At 37.8% G+C, this 22,835-nt stretch overlaps 1 protein-coding gene across 1 annotated transcript in view; it reads left to right on the forward strand.

Annotated features, from left to right (window-relative positions):
* Positions 1–16,346: 16,346 nt before the first annotated feature.
* GALNT1 (polypeptide N-acetylgalactosaminyltransferase 1) overlaps positions 16,347–22,835 on the forward strand; it is a gene marked incomplete at its 3' end in the record, with an annotated part of 54,028 nt that continues 47,539 nt past the window's right edge. The window contains exon 1 of the mRNA XM_010183416.1: positions 16,347–16,515. The remainder of the gene's footprint in view (positions 16,516–22,835) is intronic.

The following is a 22,835-nucleotide window of genomic DNA, read 5'->3' on the forward strand; positions in this document are numbered from 1 at the left end:
TAGGTTTTATATGCTTTAAAATGGGTATTTGATGTTCAGCTGTGAATAGATTCATTGAATTGCTGGGAGCTGCATTAATATTTTATCAAATCTAAAATGATTTCTATGTTTGCAGTTGAAAAACTAATTTGTTGTACTAAATGTTAAAGGAGGCAGCAAAATTTTGCACCTTGACTGTCCAGTAACACTAACAGACTGCTGCAAAAATATTAAATAATCTATCAACTCTTGTAAAAGTGCAGTTGGAATAAAGGTACCTGCATGCAGTACAGCAGAATCAGAGTTACTCTGATGAGAGCGTCTGAAAAGTCTTAGCTTGTATATCCAAAAGGTGTATGGTACAGTTGTTAAAACTTGAAGGCTGGTGGTTTGTGTTTTGTTTTTTTTTTGTATTACAAATTCAGGTACTATTTCATAACAGTATTCACATTATTCTGCTGTGGTGTCATTTCATCAAATGAAAAAGGGTGTTTAAAAAACATGAACAATTCTAGGAATCTAGTGAGTAACCAGAGCCGGTTAAAACACTGTCAAGCAACATTCACCTTGTCTATGCAGACCCAGCATGAAACTTTTTTTCTCTATCCAAATATGCTTGTCAGGCTATATATCTGATTTTGCACTGCAGTTCTAAATCATAAAAATTTTATATCTGGAGCAGTTAATTTTCAAAAATGTAACCAGCGCCCAAAAGAACCCAAGTAATCTTGTATATTGAATTTGTTAAATCCTTAAAAAAGAAATGCTGTAAAAAACCAGAAAACCAAGCCCCTTGTTTCTGGAAGGTATTTATTTTCTTTCCTTCCTTGCTTATGTTTCTTTCTTTCAGTTCCTTTTGGGTTTTGCAGAGTTGTCAAATAACATCTTTTATTTTGTCTTTCCATGTCCAGCAAAACTAATCACTCCTCTACAACCAGTCAGAGCTTGAAATCTGCTGTGTGTAAGAAACCAATTGTCCCAATCTCAGCTGTGATCTGATGCACGGAAGAACAATAATATGCAATTTCCTTGCTTTGGATTATATCAAAGCTTTCTTATGCAGTTTTAGGCTATCATGACTATTCCTTTTTATCCCTAAAATTGTGCTTTCCCAAACACAGTAAGAACGTCTTAGAACTGAAACAATGGTTTCTCTATATTTCATGAGTGTTATGTATATTTGAAAGACATCTAAGGACTCTCTTTAACCACATTTTCCTCTTCATTGAAAACTTCATAAAACATCTCAGCTTCTGCCAGGAAAACAATGCCTTTTGTTTTTTATAGCATACCTCATGTTATTTGCAGTAGAGTTGAATAGCACTGAGTTGCAGTCGCTAGTTTGCGCTAATCCACTAGTTTGGATCGCTGGCGTTTTTAAACAAAGAACCCACAATGGGATGGTTTTTAAAATGAGCAGGCTCGCTTTAGTGTCAGCTCTATGCAGAAGAGCCCAGACGTAAACAGCGTGCAAGTCAGGCACCGATTTCCAAATCAGATGTTTGACCTTGGGATCCTCATAGCTAAATTTTCAACTCCGAGGCTGTAAAAATACTTGATACAAACTTTCTTATAGTCAAACCATTTTTTGTTCCAGTGGTTAATGAAATTATGATTCTGTCTGCAGGGATGAGCTGTACGGTCTATTTCTGTGGAGCAGAAACAAGAACAATTTCTTGTTTTTCTGAGAGATTGCGTTTGATTTGGTTTCTGTTACTTGTAACATGCTGCCTAATTGTTAGTTTAAGACGGCTCTCATCTATTACATACCATAACATACCAGCTTAACAGTTTTCCATAATTTGTGATTTCTCCATTTTTTCCAGTTGTTTGGCCCTGTAATGAGTGGTTGGGTGTATCATTAATTTTTATTCAGAAAGATGTGGTAATGGTTCAAGAATGGAGTGGAGAAATGTATCTGAAAAGTTAAAATAATAGAAACTGCTAGTAATTTGGCTTTTTTGATCTCTGATTTGACGCATCTTAGAGGCTTGGCTATGTGAGAGGAAAGCTCAACCTTTTTCAGAGAATCTTAATTTTTTTTTTTTTTTAGTGTAAGTCAAGTATTTCAGGAAAAAAAAAGAAAATTACCTCAAAGTCAACTTGCCGAGAATGTTCGCTTTACCTTACTGGTCCTTGGAGAGTGTTCAGAAAAGGCATGCGGTCTTGTATTATCCTTTGCATGCGACTTCTTGACATAATTTAATTTACTAGAGATATTTCAATGTGTTTTGAATAATGAGTTCCTTTGTGTTGCAGCAGTGAATTCAGCTGTTACATAAAAGGCAAAGTGGGATATGATATGTCAGGAGAGGAAGACAATACTTCTTTAAGAGAAAAGTCATGACTGGCATCTTTGAAGTAAATGGAAATGTATTTATGGCTGGGCATATTGAAGAGGAAATGAACACAGTGGTTCAAGTAACCACACAGTGTTTAAAGATTTCTAAATCTGAATTTTCTAGTTGGGAGCAAAGGGGATTAGTTTGGCTCTTTTGTGGTGACTGGATCTGCTACTGCTTTGGCATCATGGAACTTGTCATGGGCTGAGCAGTCCCTTTCAGATATGAGAAGGAGGAAGCTTTGCCAGTCTTATGCAAGCAAATGTTGAAGAAGTATCTGCCTTTTCCAAAAGGGTTTTCTTTCAGAGGGAGGGCAAAAGAAAAATTATGTATTTATAAATGCTTGAATGCATATAGAGGAACACTACTGAAAAGCCTCCAGGCCTATGAAACCAACTGTATATAGACTAGGGAAATTTTAAGAGACTTCTGTCTTAAAGCTTTGTATATGTCTGAAAATATTTGTATCTACTGTAAATAAAGGCTTATGGAAGAAATACTGTTTTTCTCTTCAGCTTCAAATGAACACTATATAGTGTTATAAATAAACATGCTTTTACATCGCTCTTTCAAGAGAGAGGAAAGTTAAAGACAAAACTTTTAATACACAAAGTTTGAAGGACATCTGGAAAAGCTTGAAAGCACTTGCTTTGTCTGCATCTGTATGGATCAAATGTGCAGTCTTCAAGTGATGGCACGGGCATTTCCCTGGCCATGCTAGCACTGGCTGAGATTCTCCTCTCCGCCCTCTGTTTTCTCATTGTGTGCCAAATATGCCAACATCCTACCCTGTGGTAGTCCGCGGTATAAAAGCTATTAGTGGCACAAGTTTGAAGTTTGCAGAGGAAGAAGACAATTCAACAGGTCAATGGTTGCCTGTTGTTTTTTTAGCCTGCTAGTTCACCAGTGAGTCATGTTTTTGACTGACCAGATGACATACTACACCTTGAAACAAGCCCTAGCACCTGATGCCTCTTGCTGATCTGGTAATTTAGACACATAGGGAAGATCAAGGGGGATTGGATGTTTGAGGGTGGAGGAATAAAGGAGAGCTCATAAGGGGCAGCAGCAGCACGGTGCTGAGGTTATTACTCTTCAGTGAAGTCTGTGAGAGATCAGGCAGGATAACTTGTTTTATAAGGGCTGCTTGCAGAGAGACTGTAAGTTATTTCTAAGCATCGACATCCCATCAGATATTTTTTAGTGTGCTGCTGCTCCTGCTGCAGCTGATCCTTTTAAATAATAAAAAAAGTAGCCAGGTGCTGCTACAGGGTAGTTTTTTAGAAGAACTTAGTGGTAAAAGTTAAACCACTTTGCTTTCACCAATGGGTAGTTGGTCATATTTCTTGTCCCTGACACAAAGTTTCCATGGTTCACTTATGAACTTTGCAGTCCTTATTTACTGAAAATATATATATATTAAAAATGGGAATAGTTTGAAATGTGCTCATAGAAGAGATAATTAGCTTATAAAGTGGCTGTTTTATAGGTGTGCTGTCTCCTGTTCTTCTCTTGAAAAAACAAAGAACAGTAGGAAAGTAGACTGCAGAGAAGATGAGAAGATTAATGTATTGTTCATACATGTAAAGGATGTAAGCTGATGTAGTTGGGGAGTGTGATAACCTAGTTTATTTACTTTCTGAGTACCATGAGGAAAAGGAATAAAGCAGTTCAATTTATTGTCTTCATGCTATATTTTCTACATTAAAATTAAACTGTATAACTTCGTGCATTGGGAAAACAGAGGCTTAACTGTGACAGCTACTTGCACAGAAGGATGGTATGAGAAAATTAATAAAGCAACTGTCTTCAGACTTGCTTCAGATTCAGTTGTTGGATGTTTAGTTGTGACCTAGTTTTTGGTGGATGTGTGTTCTACGCCGTAGTGTCCCAGAAACTACTAGGAGAGACTTACCTTCTTATACTACAAATAGTAGTATAATCGTTTATGATATTGTCTCACTTTCCTGTTTGGATGCCACTAAATTATATGATTTTAAGGACTTCATTGTTATTAAGAAGCTAAATATTTGTGAAAGTGTAGAGATATCGTAAACATTGTTTTTGCCTATACTTTCACTCCAGTTTCTTACCTGATTTCTCCATTTCTACCTATAATAGATCACATAACAACTTCCTTGGCATCAAAAGAGTTGGTTGTTTCAAGCCTTTAAATGAGTAAATCATAGGAAAAAGCATAGGTTGTATTTAGGTGTATTTTAACTGTTTTTCATTTGTTGCTAATGGCATATGAGTTATGTGTTTATGGTGATCTGCCTAACAGGGATTGCTTTTCTTTATTAGCCTAGAAAAAGAAAATTGCAAACTGCATGTAATATAATACATTCTGTTACATTAAAGCTTCCCTTTTTTCTGGTAGTGTTCATGGGTCATTGACGTTCTTTGGAAAGCTTTTAAGGATATGACTGAGTTATTGAAATACTGTACTGTCGACTCCTCAGCTTGTAATTATTTCAGTAAGTATATAAGCTGTAAATGGTCAAAGGCTTGACCTCTGCTTAAAAAAAATAAAATCTGGTAACAAGACATTGCTTTGTTGAAGGCTGTTTCAAACGATGTAGATTGCCTCAAAGAGCAAATGTTTGAGACAGAGGAAAATTGGGACTGGTGGCATAAGCAGTGTTACCAGGCATCTTTTAATGAGTAAAAGTAGTTGAGAGTGGGTCAGAATTTGAGGCTTTGGTAGCATCTGAATGACTTTGAAGTAAGAACTCTGGTACAAGATCCTGTTGATCAAACTAAAGCTGTGATCTCCAACCTTCCTTGGACAATTGCACTGGGCAGTGTGAAGGAAGCAGTGACACTCCTCTCTTCAACTTTTTAATTTACCACAGATACAGACAGCATTTGAGAGACTCCGAGTCTACACTTTGCCTAAAGACATGTGTTGAGGCCTCCAAGTATAGGCAAACAGGAATTGGGCAAATGAAAACCAGCAGGAGGTGGGAGCAGAGGACTGAGGAAGAGAGAATAAAATGTAAATGTCTTGCTCTAGAAGTTAACAAAAATATTTAAATGGATAAATTGTATCTCATTAGTTCTTTTGTCAAATAGTGACAGTTAGGGTTGAGTAGCAAGGTAATTAGTAAAAGAGTTTGCAAATCCTGAACAGCTAAGAAAATGTAGAAGTGTTGACTGGAGAGAATCTGCCTATTGGCAGGTGAAGGCTTTGAGTAGGATGATGTAGCCTGTTTCAGGTGGGAAACAATGTTTGACCTTCCTCCTTCCTGCCTTTCTTGACTGGCAAGAGTAAAACTTACTCTTGTCATAGGACTCAGTTTCCTTTTTGTGCTTTGTTGGGCTTTGTGGAAATGTTAACATAAAAATTGGGGGGAAAAATGGTCTAAATGCTGATATCATTCAGGCAAAAGAGGGTAAGATATGATTATCAGGAAAATATCTTGGTGATCTTTGCAAAAATTGGGAGGGATTTATATACACCAGTAAAATGTAAAATAGTCATACCGTCTGCTTTCATTTACAGCACACCGTTATAGCCCTGGGTTATGTTGGAATAGTTGTTGAGGAGTTAGACAAGACAGTTGAGGTATTTGGCTAAGACGTGATGAACGAAAACATTACATGGAAGGCCAAACCAGACAGACAGGATAGTTATACATGTAGTTAATCCACTTGCTTTCTGAATTCTTGTAGTTTCTTTTGCATGCATGTGCTGAAGATAGCACTGAACTTTCAGTCTGTTGCAAACTTTTTTCCAATATTCATTCTTTGTGAGTAAGCGGATTATTGTTATGGTATGGAAAAATCAAATTGAACTTTCCCTTTATATATAACTTTTCCATGAATATGGAAGGTTCATAAGGCTTTTGCTGAAAGGATCATATTTAAGTCATCACTCTTTTTATTTAGAACTCAGTTTATGGAAATGTGGAATGCTTTTTTTGTGCAAATCTAAGAGCAATGCTGACAAATCAGTGGTTTGAGTATGCTTGGACTGTGGAGCACTTTAGCTTGCAAGGCAAATAACTCTTCTCAGCGTTTGCTTTTCTTTTGAAGCTGATGAAGTACTTGAGCTGCTACTTATAAGTCGGTTCTTATTAATTTTATATCAAAGTAATTTGAAGCTGATGTTCATGTATCATACCACAGAAATCCAGCTTAGGTATTCTGACAAATGGATGGTCTTCTGTTTTGATAGGAGCCTCACAGGGAGTTAATTGCAAGCCCCAGGTTTTCAGAAGGACTTAAAAATACTTTTTCAGCTGGCACTGCTTCTCTAGTTTAGTTACTAATGATGAATTGGATTCAAGTCTTTAAAAAACATAGTACATTTCCTACCATATACAAAAAAGTTAGTTGATACTTTCCACATGAGTCGATGTTGAGAAGTGGTTTGCTAAGGATATGACTTTGTCCAACAGTTGAGCTGAAAACTGAATGACTTGGGAGGCTTCATTCTGGCCTATCAAGAGGTGTGCGGAGGTGTTGAGAGCTTCCTGCTTGATTTCCTTGATGTCGAGTTAAACATTTGGTGTTAAGTGGTTTAAGACAGTACAGCACTTACAAAGATTCTGCCCCCAACCCCCATCATTGTAAAGGAATTAGAATAATTCAGTGTTGATTGAACAAAAGTAGTACACTCATATTTTTAAAGCTTTTTATTTAACTGAAAGGTGCCTTCTTTCATTTTGGCGCTTGCTAAAGTGTTCTATAGTACATAGTTCTATGTAGTTCTATAGTCATTTGATACCACTATCAAACAAAATATTGAGATTTTTTTCTGCTGAAAGTCACAGTTCTCTCCATATCCTGACCTTCCTTTCAGGATAGGAGGTACCTAGCCTAGTTGTTACACTATTATATCTTTAGTAACTTTGTTTTTAGAGGATGATTAGAAACTTAAAAATTCTGAATATTTTCGTATTGCTGCCTAACTTTTGCTGTACCCTAGGATGAGTTTCTGTATGGAAGATGCCTGTTTCATCCCTTTATAGAATATTCAAGCAAGAATTATTCCTCAACCCTGAAGCAGCTAGGTGTTTTAGGGAAGCAAGAGTTTATACAACTGATGCCTTTCCTGTTACTGAAAATGCTAAAGGGTTGAATGTATATCTGAATAGCTGATGGAGATTTCCAGTAGTGACAGTTTCTCAGACCATGAAGCAGTCTGCCAGCTATTGAAGTAACAGTACTTTCCTCGTGATGTTATGATGTAATTCACGATGTTCCTGGTTCATAGCAGCTGCAAAAAAGGTGTTTAGATTGAGATGGAAAACAGATACAGAATAACTGAAAAACAAACAATTAGGGAAAATAGAAGGCACAATTACCGTGTAACAGGCCTGTTGAGATTGAGGGTAACAGCAATGGCAGGTCTCAAAATTTAAGAATTAGATTGTCGGCTTCATGAGCATGCCAGTCTGCCAGTGCTGCTGAAGTAAACAATCTTTTCCTGGCCATTCTCTCCCTTCCTTAGGCATGTGTTGTGAAATAGATTGCAAAATTTCTGGATTGCAGTACATTTCTGTGCTAAATTAACTCTGACCTGTACCCATATGTGATGTTGTCAGAAAGGAGTGTAGGGATAGAAGCAAATGCTTAGGGACTAGGGGATGTTATTATGCATTCCTTGAGCTGCAGTGCTGATTTTCAGTATTCTTGATTTATTTTTTTTATTTCCTTGATTTTAGGCATGATGTATATGTAAACTGCGTACCTTTTCCCTTGCATACAGAATTTCCTTCTGGGTTTGTGCTTGTAAAAAGAAAGGCACTGCAAGCAGCTGCCTGGCTCAGAAATTAGTAAACTAAGTGCAACGGAGTGTTTCTAGCAAGAAACCTTAAAATTTGCAGCATGATTTGGGAATCTGTTTGCTGGCTTGCTGCATTGCCAAAGGCTGCAAAAACAGCAGTGCTTTTTTTAGAAAAGTGAATTCATTGGTTTATTGTTGCAGTTTCCTCATCCTTGTTATGACAGTGTTAATAGCTCTCAGTATTCTGTTCTGACTACCTGTTACCGATTTTACAGAAAGAGACAAGAAAGAATTTAGGATTGGTATTACTAACCGAATCCATTGTTTTGGAAACTTGATAGCATGACATTTCCTTTGTGGTAAACAAAACTTCCTGAAATAGGGACCATTATCTTACCTGAAGCCAGATAATTTTTGCCTGCCTGTTTCTACTTAGAAGAATGGAATATTTTTTTTGTTGTTTTGGTTAAAGCAATCTTCCTACTCTTGCAAATGAGAAATGATAGTCATTTGTCAGCTCAGCCAAATTTCAGATACTCTTGCGAGCAGCAGAGCTTTGCCTGGAGGCAGATGAAGTTATCCGAAACTCGAATTTCTGTGGGAGGGTTAGTATTTGTGTATGAAGACATATGCTCACTCAAGCAGTTTGTTGTTTTAGGGTACGTATTCTCCTGTTGACACTGACAGACAGTCTTACTGAAATGCTTTAAATCTGGCAGAAGGCAGCAAACCGTTCCCTCTTCACTTCCATTTGTTACCCTCACCACAACATTTTTTGTTTTAAATAGAGCATTAATACTTTCAAAGAACTGAGTCCCCAGGCCAGAGTTTTTTTCCTGAGGGAGGTCCTACTTAGTACTTTTGTGTTCTAGGCTGAGTTTTTTCTGAAGATTTATGTACTGTAAGCTTGCTGTTCCCCAAGTTAAAGTCCTCCTAATAAGTAGTGCATTATTTTGTACTTTGGAGTTATGATATGCTCGTTCACCTCTTGAACAGCTATCTCTAACATTTCCATTGCTTACTGAGGGACTGATGTTGTAATCTGTTACTATATAGGGCTTCGTAAAAGCGTGTGGACAAGAACACAGTTTTCTCATTTTCCTCTTTGATAAACAAGTGCTAATTACATCTTGCAAAATAATACTTCCTATTTGATTTGTGAGGTTTTTTTTATGGTTACATTTGGTTCCTAAGTTAGTAAATATATAAACAGCCTTTTTTTAGCTCTGTATACAGCCTTAAATTATTTGGTTTAGAGTAAGGACTCCAATATTTATATTTCTTTTGCAATGAATGTACAGAGCTGAATAGACAGTAGACTGTCTCTTATGCCAGAGTGCTGGAAGAAATGATTTTTCAGTGTCTAAACAGACATAATTAGATGTGTAGAGCAGTGGTTTTACTCTGGGGACTTTCTACCACTTAGCACTTTGTTTATTCATGAGAAAATATTATATCATTGAGATCCTTTGTAAATGTTGAGAAGCATTGTGTAAATGTGACATTTGCTTTTACGCATTTACCAGTTGATTTATTTCAAGTACTGCCTGTTGTGAAAGGCAAGTCTTAGGATCTTGCTTAAATACCTCCTCCTCCCACTCTTTTCACTTTAATATGCTATAGTGCACTCTATAATACTCTGTGTGTCTGTGTTCTCCAAAAAAGCTAAGCCTTTGGTTAGAAGTAGAGCAATTCTGTGGTTCCCTTTCTCTACCTATAGGGCAGAGTTGCTGTAATTTTATTATCCCACAGTTGCCCGTTGCCACTTGCAGACTGAGTTCTTGGCCCATGGGAGACTGATTGTGATCTTTTAAGCCACATTAAAGTAGCATCTTTGAATGTGCACAATTTTGCATCCCTCTGATCATCTCCGAGGTAACGGGAAATATTTGTCGTTTTCTCACTCTCTGCAGTTCCATTAAAAATTGAGTGGAAATGGAGAAACTGGGTGTGACAATCTTGGGTACGCTGTTTTTTTTTTAACTCTGCTCTCCCACACCCTCCCTCGGTAAGCTTTTTGCCTCTCTGTTTTATCATCAGACCAGAAAACAAGAGGTTATAGATCATTCAAGTGAGTATTATACCTGAGAATATGTAGCAGGCAGCTTTCCTGAAGCTCTCTGCTCACTGTTGATCATCACAGGATGTGCAGTTTTACTGAACTGATCAGCTGTGATTGATTCTTAATGTAGTTATGTATTTAACTATTTTGTATTAGTAATTAAATAGAATTTTTTTTTTTCCTCAGTAGGTCTGGGAACTTTTTTCTGATGCGTCAGGGAACACTACAAAAGGTTAAAGCATCATCTTTCACAGTTGAAGGGATCTTAGGTTTGCCAGTGTTAATGTCTTGCGTACTTCTTCTTGCAAAGAACAGTACTCTGAAAGTGGAAGTTGAGCCATATTCATAACAACTAAATGAAGAGCTCCTCTTTATCTACATTCCTATGCGTGTGCTCACATCTATATAGGCAGCTGGGTTAATGCCAGGCTGCGTAGTGGAGGGAGTTGATGGTTCTGCCTGGTTGCTGCTGCTTGGTTTAAGGCTGTTTCTATGCTCTTTATTTTTTGAGGAAGATGACAGCTTGAGCTGTCGCGTTAAGTGCTAATTATCTGATGTCTCTTGAACTTCATGTGATGTGTGGTGAAGAGTTGTCGGTGAGGTCCAGAATCAATGCTTTGTGTGCAGGAAATGCATTGTCTGTAACATAAGGGGTATGCACCTGCTGCTGGTCCCACCTGGGCTCTCACAAGTAGGGGAAGAGAGGACGAGACTGGAGTCTGAAACTATTGTGGAATTGGATAGGAAGGTGGAGATTTTGAGAGGGAAATACAGATCAGTCTTTAAGTTTTCAGTAGCCCGTTGCAATAGAAAAATATTACTGAAAAACTAAATTACCCACTCTTTATAAACAAACAAAACCAACAGAAAACTCGCAGTTGACACTAAATCTTTGTTTTCTTGACTTCTGGGTTCCCTCATAGCGAGGGCTTTGTCAACTGAAGGAGCTGAGAGGTGTCGAATGCATTTTGCACCGTGGCTCGCATCCTCCAGACGAGCCCGTGCTGGTCGCTCTGTCTGCCTGTGGAACAATGCGGGCAGTGTGTCCTGGTGGCTGAGGAGAAGGTGCAGAGGGTGTCTGCCAGCTCGCAGCAGTCAACACACAGCCCTTTGTTGGCAGTCCCGCTGAAGGCAAGCATGCCTGGACCAGCAATGCTCCATGGCTTAAGGCTGGGGTACATTAATGCTAGCAAAATAAACTGGTTTTGCTGATTGCTTTACTAATGTTTTTGAATCACGTTAGTTAAGAAAGACTTCCATCATCTTTACAGACCTGTGCTGCTGCTCCTGGTTTGCTAATAATGGGTTTTTGTCTTTCTAGAGAGCAGTTGTGAAGTTATGAAAGATAGCTTTTATGTTTTTCGTGTTGTGCAATTCTGTTTAGGTGCTGCTTGAATTATGAGAGAGATATTTCTTACAGTCTAAAGAGATTTAGTAATGATGCTGAATATGATAGTACACACTTTACTGTTGAAAGCAGTAGATTGTCTTGTATTCTTTTTTTTCTCATGCTAACAGTGTAGTACTGTTAAGCAAAGTGAAAATGAGCTTTGCTGTAGTCTTGATTTGGGAGTGGAGGGTGGTGGGGGGAAGTATTTTGCAGTTGACTTCTAAAAATAATATTTACTTAAAAAAAACCCCCATGGGTTTGATCACTCTTGATCTCTTTCAGACACTGCTGGTGTTGGCTTGTGTTGCTTTGAGTCAGTGTCCGCAGAGAAAGGCAGGAGGCAGAGGGAGGCACTGCCGCACTGTTTGTGTGCCTGTATTTGCCAGAATTGTTGCTTGGTTGGTGAACAACCTATTGATGAAGGCCAGGAAAAGTAAGGGTGTACACTTTAGAGATCAGCCAGGTCAAAATATCTGTTACCTTGACAATTTTTTTAAGTTTTGGGGAGTTAGTATGATAACAGTGTATATTTTACACCTGTTGAACACATACCTGTGTTTATGGTTTTGCTGTTTGTGTTATAAATGATGCCTATGGACCTTTTTTATTTCTGAAAAATTAATGCAGGAAAAAACATTTGGATTGTCTCCATTAAGAAAGATGTATTAAAATTGTTATTTTCCTTGCTGTCTTTTTGTATGAGATAAAGCCATGGAGAATTGTGGAATAAAACCATGGTGGTTTTATGGTATGCTCTGTTTTTTTAATGTATTGTTGGTCACTTCAAGACCAACAGGTAGAAGATGTGGTTTTCTCAATGTTATAAATCTCTTTTCTCTGGAGCTTTGTAGTAGGCTAATACTTATCTCTCCTGTTTACGATTTCCTGTTCACTCCCTTGCTAGGAAGTTTATGACCATGTGTGGGTTCATACCTCTGGTCTGAGCTGGTAGAAAAGTAGGCTGACAAAAGGGAGTTGGCTGCATACTTTATGGCAGCTGAATGATTGTGTGTGTGTGAGGAGGTGTCGTTGAATACACAGAAATTGATTGTGCAGACTGGGAAGATAATGCATGACTAAAAAATATCATATAGTTGCTCCATATTATATTCGGGAAGAGGTGAAAGTGGTAAGTGGGATAAAGACTCACAATTAGGAATAGATATTTCATTTGCATAAGTAGCTCTGCGTGATTGTTGCTGTTATTAACATTAAATGTGGCAGAAGGAAGTTCTCTGAATAATGGGAATGCAAAAATTGAGGCTGTTCAGTACAGACACTTGAATATGGAACAATTATGTTTTGCACTTTACAAACATTGGGGCTGTGAATCTGGTCAGCATATCAGAGTGACTGGCTAAAGTTTGTTTAGGTTTAAATAAAAGCTCAGAGTACTGGATTCCCATGAAAAAGTCAGTTTTCTGAAAACCCTTTCTTCAGTGTTAGGTGCCACTGCCAAAGGCAAAGGCACCCACTGTGCAGAGGGTCTGGTGTGTGTGATGACAGAGCATTCACCTGGTGGTAATGGCATGTAGAACGGGACAGTAAAAATTATTGGCAAGGGAGATACCTACCTAGAATCGTCCTCATCTAACTTTCATCCTGCGAAATATTTGGAGTTGACGTGAGAAGGTATTAACAGAAGCTGCTTGGGTTCTAAATTCTAAAATCCCAGCTCCTTTTTCTTGTTTTTGGTTTTGTTTTTTTCACTTTCATGTTCTGTTATTTGCTGTCCAGGTCTCCTAACCCACTTTCCTGTCCCCATCAGCAGTGTGTATAGGTTATTACTTTTTTCTGGATAACTTAGGATTTACATCAAGAAAATGAAAGGGCACAGTGCACCATTTCACCTTGGTTTCTTTTGCCTATTTTTGGCTAAAAGGGCTTTTGTTTTGAGTCAGAACCACAAGAGAGTCACCAGCCAGTTCTATGTGCACACTGTGCCCTGATTTTTGTTCTTGAGGGGATATAATAGAAAATCCAGCTAGAGTAGAAACATACTGAAGAGATGTAGTAATAGGTAAGACAGTCCTTTCTTTGAGCATGCAGTTTAGTGAAGCAAATTTGGAAGCCTTATTGTGAAGATCAGAAATGCATAATCAAGCCAATCTCGCTTCCTCTACAGCAGGAAGCTTGCGGAGTGGAGAAAGCCACATGTGATACTCTTGCAGAGCAAGCTAAGGAAACATGGCCTAGATAAAAAAAGCTATTTTAGGATGTGTGTAAAATCATTAGGTTAACAGTAGACAGAGGGGTTTTTTTCAGTAGTTCACTTTCAGGAAGGGAAAGCGTATTGTATGGGATTTTGTGTAGTTGTTTCAGCTTATTGTTCGTCTTCACGAACTGGGTAATGGAATAGCATACAGCTATATATTCTGACGACAAGATGTTTGGGAATAAATGCAGGTACACAAAGCTGGGATGGTAATTCAGTAGGACCTTGAATACTGGAAAGATGGCGTGAAAGAATAGGATGTGATTTAGAAGAATATGTGAAATGCTTTACATTTAGAGCAAAATAACTTGAAAAATAAAAGGAGAACAACTGTTATAAGTTGTTTCTGTCACCCCATTTCCCACCCTGATCTAGGACAAGCCATCGCTTATGAGAGTTAATGATGCAGCATTCTTCAGAAAGAAGAGCTTTGTGTATGTATTGGCATGAATAAATGGCAGTATAATCTGAAGGACAAGTGGAGTTGAACCTTCTGCTCTGTTCTGTATTGTAAAGTTAAAGTATTGGGTCAGTTTTGGCCATTGTACTTCAAGAAAGATGTAGGCGCAGTTAATTTGCCTCAGGAGGGTAATGGTAATGACTGGTGGTTTAGAAAATGTGGTATGTGCAAGATAATGATCGAATTGGCATTTTTGTAGCCCAGACAAAAGATCAGGGGAAATTATAAGCTTTTAAGTGTGTAGAAGTTCACTACAGAAAAAGCAAACATCTGCCCTTAGTAGATGTGCCTTGCTTACTAATGGCAACATAGATCATTCTGTCTGTGTCCTGCACTCATGGTTTGCTTTCTGTCTGTCTGTTTTATAAGAGCTGTTTCTGTCCGGTGTCTTGGACAGCACTGAACAAAGTGTCTGTTGTCTTAGGACTCTGAAGAAATATATAAATTGGCAAAATCACTAAAAGGTGGATCTTCATCTAACCAGGCGAATGTATAGGTAGGTACTTCAGTTAAAACTCTTGAGCAGGTAGAAAAAAACTTGCTCCCAGATTTGCCAGCCACTTAGCCACTAATGGACTAGTTTCCACATATGTGGAAATGGATCATGCTCTCCACCTCTGTAAGGCACCTGAGTTTACTGAAGAAGGCTGTGACTAATTTGCTCTGGTAAAGGTGGTTGGGTCTCTTCAGAATAACATCATGATCTCTTAATATTTAACACTTTCAGGAAGGTAACAATGATGTGATCTGTGTTAGACATCCTGCTGGGTATGTCTTGGGGCATCTTGTAGATCCACATTTTTTTGGCCCTTTGAAACTTTTTTTTTCTTTCCAGTTTTGGTATAAATTGGTGTTATTCCTAGGAGATCCTTAGCCAGTTCTTTTAAAATTCAGACTGTAAGCCACTTCTGTGGATATAAAACTGCTTACTATTCCTGTTCTGTCAGTATGCTTTATCAGTATTTTGGTAATCTATCCTCAAATGGAGAACAAAATTAGGAGTTGAGACATTTCCCTTTCTACTTTGATATGCAAAAAAAAAAAAAGGGAATCTGCCAAGTATTATACATACTTCACCTGCCTCAGTACTGGGATAATAATTTGTTTCAGAGTAAATGATTGGCAAACACTTTTTCTATTTTCCTCATACTGTCATGTTAGCATAGTGTGAGCATCTTTTTTTTGCCCTTGTAGTTAATTTTTCATTTGGACAAGCTTAACAGTTTAAACAGGTAGAGCAATCAGCTTGATTAACTTAGTAGGCTCGTACATAATACAGCAAATACAACACATAAGCTCGTAATATATGGCAAACATTACTTAAGTGTAAGTAAGTTACAATTGCATTAAAAATTGAAAAAAATCTGCTTTCTTCTTTGTTAAAGTATTTGTTTACGTTTCAGCTGCTTAGAATTTCCTTCAGACACTGCTGTATCAACTGGGTAAAAGAAGAGATTTGAAGGAATTACTGTTTCTAAAATTTTTACAGATAGCACTTGGAAAGGCTCAGGCATCATTTTTCAGGTGTCACCTTTTTTTAGAAGTGAAAAAACATTACTTCTTAAGCATCAGGTCTGTGTTAGTTTAATAACACCTTTTTTTTTTTTTTTTACAAAAGCTGTCATTATAAATGCTAATGTTAAACTTGTGGGCGAGAGATGAAAGAATGTAAAAAAAACCCTCTACGTCGATAAACTGGAATATATATGGGAAAACTTGGTCCGAAAGAATGATCATCTGAGGAGCTGCTCATGTGAATGTGTGCTGCTGAGGAGGCTGTTTTCTAGGCCTATCGAGAACAATTCCTAGTTTGTTGTGCTAAGTGCTCATGATTGGATAGAGGGCGACGTATATAGAACTCAAAAATAGATAACTGCTTATTTGAGAGGACAGGCAGTCCTCCCACTTAAATCGTATCATCTGAAAGGCTAAAAAATTTTGATGACTTGTTCCACCTCTCCACTCTACCCCGCATATGTTGTTTTCCTCACAGTCTCACTTCACTGCCTCTTTTTAGAAGCAGGCTTTTGGCTCCTTCTCCCTTGCACAGGGTTTTGGATTTTGAAGTCTTAAATGCTGGGAAACTTGCCTCCCTTTCCACTTCAAGATCTGCCAGAATTACATCTGGAACTTATTTGAATTTCTGCTTTTCTCCTAGGACAGACTTAAGACCTTGCGGAGGGAAGACCTCTTTTGCTCCTATGTTCATGCCAGAATGGCCTAGGCCACTCTGTTGCTCTATGGTTCCTACCACAGGCACCCTACAGCAATGTATTGGGATTTTGCCACCAGTGCTAGCAGACCATCCAGATGGCTGTAAACCTGCAGAGGAGGTTAGTACAAAATACGATCCAGAAATTCTTGATGCTTTGGTAAGGTCTGTCTGCTTGGGGTGTATCTTAGAGCAAAGGGAATGCTTAGAGACTGCATGTATGCTAGTACTTTGTCTTTTCATATTGCATGTTCATATTCTCTGTTCCTTCAGAATCCTGGTGGACTGGTTCAGTTCTCTGCAGCTATTAAACAGATGTCCGTAAGAATCCCTTTAGATATTAGCACAAGACGAATTTATCGATTACTGTGGTTATCTCTGAAAAGTACGATATCCAAGTGGGTAAAGCACCCCATTTTTAATTCTCCTAAACTTACCTTTGCTCTCTCTCAGTATCATATCATCTTAAAAAGGGTGATCTAGGTCTGTTAGCTGGAAGTCACATCAGTTTTTCACCCAGCTGAACTAAGAAAGCCTGTTATTTATTTTCTGTGTTTCTGCAGTAAACACAGTTCCCTTAAAGCATCCTTGTCAGGCAAGAGATGACTTATTAAACTACTACTGTGTAGTCACTGACTGCCCAATGAGAATTATAGAATGGCTTTGGTTGGAAAAGACCTTTAAGACCATTGAGTACAACCGTCGATCCAGCCCTACTAAGTCAGCCACAACACCGTGTCCTGTCTCTAAGCATGACATCTACTCGTCCTTTGAACACCCCAGGGATGGTGACTCAACCACCTCCCTGGGCAGCCTGTTCCAATGCTTGACAACTCTTTCAGTAAAGAAATTCCTCCTGATATCCAACCTAAACCTCCCCTGGCACAACTTGAGGCCGTTTCCCCTTTTAATAGACTTCTGTTGTGAGAATTTCCCAAAATGTGAGACCAGCCTTTGCAACAGTCCAAGATGGACAGTACTGATATTTTTGTAAATTCTCACTGTCAGGCTCTCAGTGCTTCAACATATAAACATCTGTAGCTCGTCTGAGATCTAGAGTTTAAGTTTGGGTGCTGTGGAAAAATCAGTACTGAAGCTGAAGACCAAGATACTATGGGAACAATCTTTGTATCCACAACTGTAGTCCTGAGCAAGAGCCGTTGCTATGTTGGACTGTTTGCACGCTATTCTAGCAACTTCTCCCTTTCATTTTCTTCTGTCCTTGTCCAATCTTAAACTATTCCAAGTTCTAAAGGATTTCCAGAACACTGCTTTATTGGTCTGCTTATTTAGCTTTTTATCTGACAGTTCTTTTCTTGTTTACCTATTCAAAGTAGAACCCAAAATACAAACATTGCCTACTTTAGAAGTAGACTTTATGTGGACAAATTTATGGGTCCTTGAAGAAAATCTCATGGTTGTTCTTTTTATACCATGTGTACATTCACATGGATTGTCAGTGGAAATAAAAGACTTAAAAGTATGATATTTCTCAAGCTTGTGTTGTCAGAGATCTCTGGGAAGACAGAATTAAGAAAAACTAAATCTAAAGCAAATGAGTATAAATAAAAGGGAAAATGAAGGATGAATGTGGAGAATATCATCCTTAGTGCAGAACTGTGTGTTAATTAAGTACAAAACAGTTGTTAGCAGCAGAAGTTACCTGCCAAGCAGACAGCTTTATGAAGTGAAGCTTCCATGTGTGAAGAGAGCTTAAGAGCTGTATGGCCTGTCTGTATAAATACAGCCATTTGCTTTCTATGTAGAATTTATGTTTGCATATGGATATAGCAAAAGGGCACAAGTTTTTGTGAGAAACATTGCAGTAATTTCATGAATGTATTGCAAAAATCTAATCGCAAATTGGACAATGCTAGCTTTTGATTTTTTTCCGTATCTGATCAGGCTATGTTTTCTAGAGAAAGAGAAACAAGCATATATTTTGAAACATTTTTTTTTGAGGGGCTGCTAGGTTTTTTGGATGGAGATCTGATGTCTTCTCTGTATTTCAAAAAGTGTTTACCCCTGGAAAACTACTGAGCTACTTTCGGTTAGAATTTTGATGTTTCCCTAGATGTGGTGGAGAATATGTGGTATTTTAAATTTTGTTTCAAACTATCTGCAGCATTGCTGTTAAAAGGATGTAAAATTTGTTAACAAAACCTTTGAATTCTTTGCCATTCTTCATTTTACTTGAGATAACCCACCATCTGTTAAATGATTGTCACCCTTATTTTGTCAAATCATATTTTGCAGTTCTTTAAGTCGTCACGTTTAGTCACATGCATTATCCTATTCAGCAGTTTTTAACTTGATATCTGCCTGTATTTTGTGCATATTTTCCGCATATATTGAAGGCACAGAAAAATTGTTCTTTGAATGTGTTTGGTATTTCTTCAGGTTCCCCTTCTTCATTTTTAGTCTACAACAGAAAGTTTTCAGAATTGGAGGTTTCTGCAGTTACTTGCGTAAGGATTGTTGAATCTGTTCACTGTAGTTTACCCTATGTCTCCAGAAATCTCCTTTATAATCTTTTTGCCTAATTAGCTGACTCTGCTTTTTTTTAATTCAAATTCTTGCCCATTAGTGATTCATCCTTAATGACGACTATTTGCTTATGTAATTTTCTGCCATCTTTAAAAGTGTTTGAAGAATTAATGAACTATTTTATTCCACTTTAGCTTTTGGCTTTGATACATATCTAAAGAATAATCGAGAAGCTTTATGAATGTTGGATATTTTAGAACACTTGAGACTTAGCTTGCAGGATTCAACAATTTCTCCTAACATACAAGGGAGGTTTCAAGAATGTCTTGTAAAGGACTTAGTCACTTGATTGTTCATAGTCTGCTTAGGTCTTTGTGAAAAAGGTGTAACTAACTTGGTGACAGTGAATTCGTCTGACCTTTAAGTAGTCAAAGATTTCCCCTTGAGATTTGGGATTCTTTAATGCTGACACCCGAGTTGCTAGTTTTCTTCTCTTCTATCTTAACAGCAGAACAGAGAGTAAATTCCAACCTCCTTTGTCTGTATTCATCAGTGTTCTGAAGAAGAATCTGCCTATTTCCTGAAAATACTCCTAAAGCAAATGCTACCTGACGTTTGTAAGTGTTGAATGTGCAGACTGAAGGAAATATCAGCTGCAGAAAATTCTGTTTAGTATTTGACACATCTGTATCAAGAGTGATCTATTGACAAGGATAGTATTCATTTTAGTGCAGTCTCAGCTGGTAAAAAGTGAGTTTGCAGTTTGACATTTTAATGTAGAACTTTTAAAAAGTTCTGGAAGTAAATTTGATTTTCTGGACCATGCAGAAACATTATAAAAGAAGATGGAAAATACGAGCATTGAGAATATGGAACAGCTTACTGTGTTTTTACTTCCACATGGTCTAATCTAGTGCATGTGATTTCTTAAAGAAGATTGCTGGCAATTGTAAATCTATTTTATTTTTTTTTAGCAGGAATTTTAACTTGAAGTCCTGTCAGCTAGCCTGTTCTACTTACGGCTCATCTTGCACCTGTCAGATGATTTAAAATAGTCTTTGGAATGTGTGACTTTTTGATTATTAGAAATTCTTGACTGCTTGGATGCATTTGGTCTTAGCAAACATATGCCTTTTCAGACCAAGTGATGCTGCTTTTGGCTAGAAGCCTTCATGTTGTGTAACATTATGTCACAAGCCTGAGTATCTAAAATATCTGGAGGTGTTTACAGGTTTTTGTTGCAGACAGCAAATAGTACACTAATAGCCTAAACTCTACTACTGTGACATTATCCCATTATTATATACATTTTGGGCAGGTCAGCTTTTTATTTCTTAAACAAAAAAGCCTTGGAATTGGCATTAGCTCTGATAGGCAAGCTAAAATTATTTAGTTAAAAAAACCCAAAACAACCCAAACAAAACCAGCCTGTTTCTTCTGAGTAATTGTGAACTTGCAAGGTCTGTAGCTCACATGACAAAATTGTTTTTCATGAGGAAATGGAATTCTTCACCTAGAATACTGGTGCTGATGAACACTCGATTTTCCTCTTCCGGTCCCATAGTGTTGGGGTCGGAAGATGAGCTAGCATAGCTCTTCAGGGATTTATTAAAGACTGGAGTCGATTTATAGCTCTGGGATGCTGACTGGCAGGAGTGCTGCTGTACTGAAAAAGCTGAGCATTGCTGTACTGAAAAAGCAAAGTGCTGGGTCACCAACTGTGAATATTCCAAAAAGAAAAACCAAAGTAAATCCCACCTCAGACCTCTGCAAAGAGTAGCCGAAGGCTCAAATAATTCTTGCTGAGGCTTCTTTGGGCATTAGTTACTGTACATCAGGGATTTATGAGCTTGGTACACTGCTCGCACTGACATTAAAATGCTCTTTTTCTGCTGTTAATAACAAAACCCTTTCACTCCTGAAGTGCTCACTGCCTTCATGCTGCTGTGATGCTCACTGATGAAAATACTGCCTGTACTCTGGCTGGCTGTTCCTCCAAGTCAGGCAGCCTCAGTGGCCCTCCCAGAGCATGTATAGGAAGTGGCTATGGCTCTGAAGAGAAATGTTTGCTCTCCCAGCATCTGTGGCATCAGTAGCCCGATTTAAGACTGCAGTTGTTTCAGGAAAATAAATAACTTGTCTATCGATTTATAAATCTGCTTTCCTAAAAGGATTGCCTATTTGGTAGCTGTCAGGAGAGGCAATGTCTGCTGTTCAGTGCAAGAAGGAAAAGATTTTTATAATGGTGGCTTGTACTTACCTGCTAGTACTACAATACCCAAAAACTGAATGCCCAGGCAAAAACTTAAAGCTCTTCACTTCTATATATCTGTGTATTCATATTGTTATGAGCTGTAGTTAAATTGAGCTACTGATATACTCCTAATATTTGAATCAGTGCTGTAAGACAATGTATAGGGTTTTTTGATATAGGATTGGCAATATTAAGTAACGTATACTGATTGTTCACTGGGCATAGTAGAAGCATATTTTAAATCTGAAAGCAGTTGAGAGAATGGAAATGTCTCAAGGATCCTTGAATAAGTCTGTCTATTTTTAGATAATTTTCATTCAACCTGAAGAGCAGAAAGAAAAATGAAATTGTTGCCTCAGTCATTTGGAAACTACTTTAAAGGCGTGGAATAGGAGTCTAGTGAATTTAACTGTTTATATGACAGCAGTAGTCTTTGTACTTTTAATTCTGTTCTTGGTTTTCAAATTTTAGCTGTGCTCTTGAGCTCTTGTAATATTTATAGTGATGCTCTAATAAGGAATATTTTGCCTCCCTCCTGGATCAATTTATTCTTTTTCTTGCATAGCAAAAATGATTGTAAAAAAGAATGTAAATCCAAAATCTGTGGATTAAATTGGTTTTGAACTTTTATTATTTGATTAAAATATTGTTCATCTGGTCCTTTGAAACCTTGCCCATTGCTGTTTCTTCCTGCAAGCAAGATAGGGCTTTCTTAAAGTCAGCCTAAGAAGTCTTGGTTATGGCTGGGGAAAAGAAGTAACTTAAAGCATTTCAAAGACTTTTATTTGAGGAGTTCTGTAAATCTTTTATTCTCAAAAACAATCTATTAGGAGAATTTGGCATTAGGGGAATCCATGAGTATGCATATTTGTTTTTGCCTTTTTTCCCCCCTTCTAAAAGACCAACTTACAACCAAAAAACCCCGCCCTAAAACACTGAGCTGGTTTGGAGGAGTTTTATACAAAGATCTGGCATCTGCGTTTGCTTCTGGAAGCAATTAATTTAGGCCTTTTGATTTGTGTTCTTTACTCTCCTATGAATTCCAGGCTGAAGTGTGGGAGTGGAAAGCACTGCTTGGATGACTGTGTCTAGTCCCCCTGCAGTGGTCTCATAAATACACACGGCTCTGCTTTGAGATGTCTTTGCCCAATACAGAGCTCTCCCTCTGGCCTTCCTTTGTGAAATGCTGGAACATCACACAGTTTTTTCTGGTTTTATATCGAAGGAGAATAGTTATATGATGCATCCAAAAATCTCATTGGCTTTTTATCCATAACTGTGTGACAGGAGCAGCTCACAGTGTCACCTTTGTGAGCCTTTACTTTATTGAAACTCTTCTGCTGATAGCAAAGTCACATTCAATAGCATGCATTGGAGTATGTCTTTTTTAAAATGTCATCTTGATTCTGTTATTCCAGTCCACAAAACCATCTTTTTTCCTGCCTTATCACTTGTTCCTTTGTAACAGCAACAGGTCTCAAGATCACTCGTCCAGATCTAGCACCAGGATAGCTAAAGAAAATACTTGCCAGATTATCAGATGGGCATTCTTGTCTAAGGTTTTTTTACGTGACTTTACAGTCTTTATTGTAATAATCTTGTTTATCCTCATTGGTTATTGTATTAATTCTGATCTTTCTCACCTTAAATAACAATTTTCCTTGTGGGAGCTATATTTAAAATGTTTTGCACTAGCTGAC

Source organism: Mesitornis unicolor, unplaced genomic scaffold, assembly GCF_000695765.1.
Source record: "Mesitornis unicolor isolate BGI_N332 unplaced genomic scaffold, ASM69576v1 scaffold35174, whole genome shotgun sequence".
In the NCBI taxonomy this organism is placed as follows: Eukaryota; Metazoa; Chordata; class Aves; order Mesitornithiformes; family Mesitornithidae; genus Mesitornis; species Mesitornis unicolor.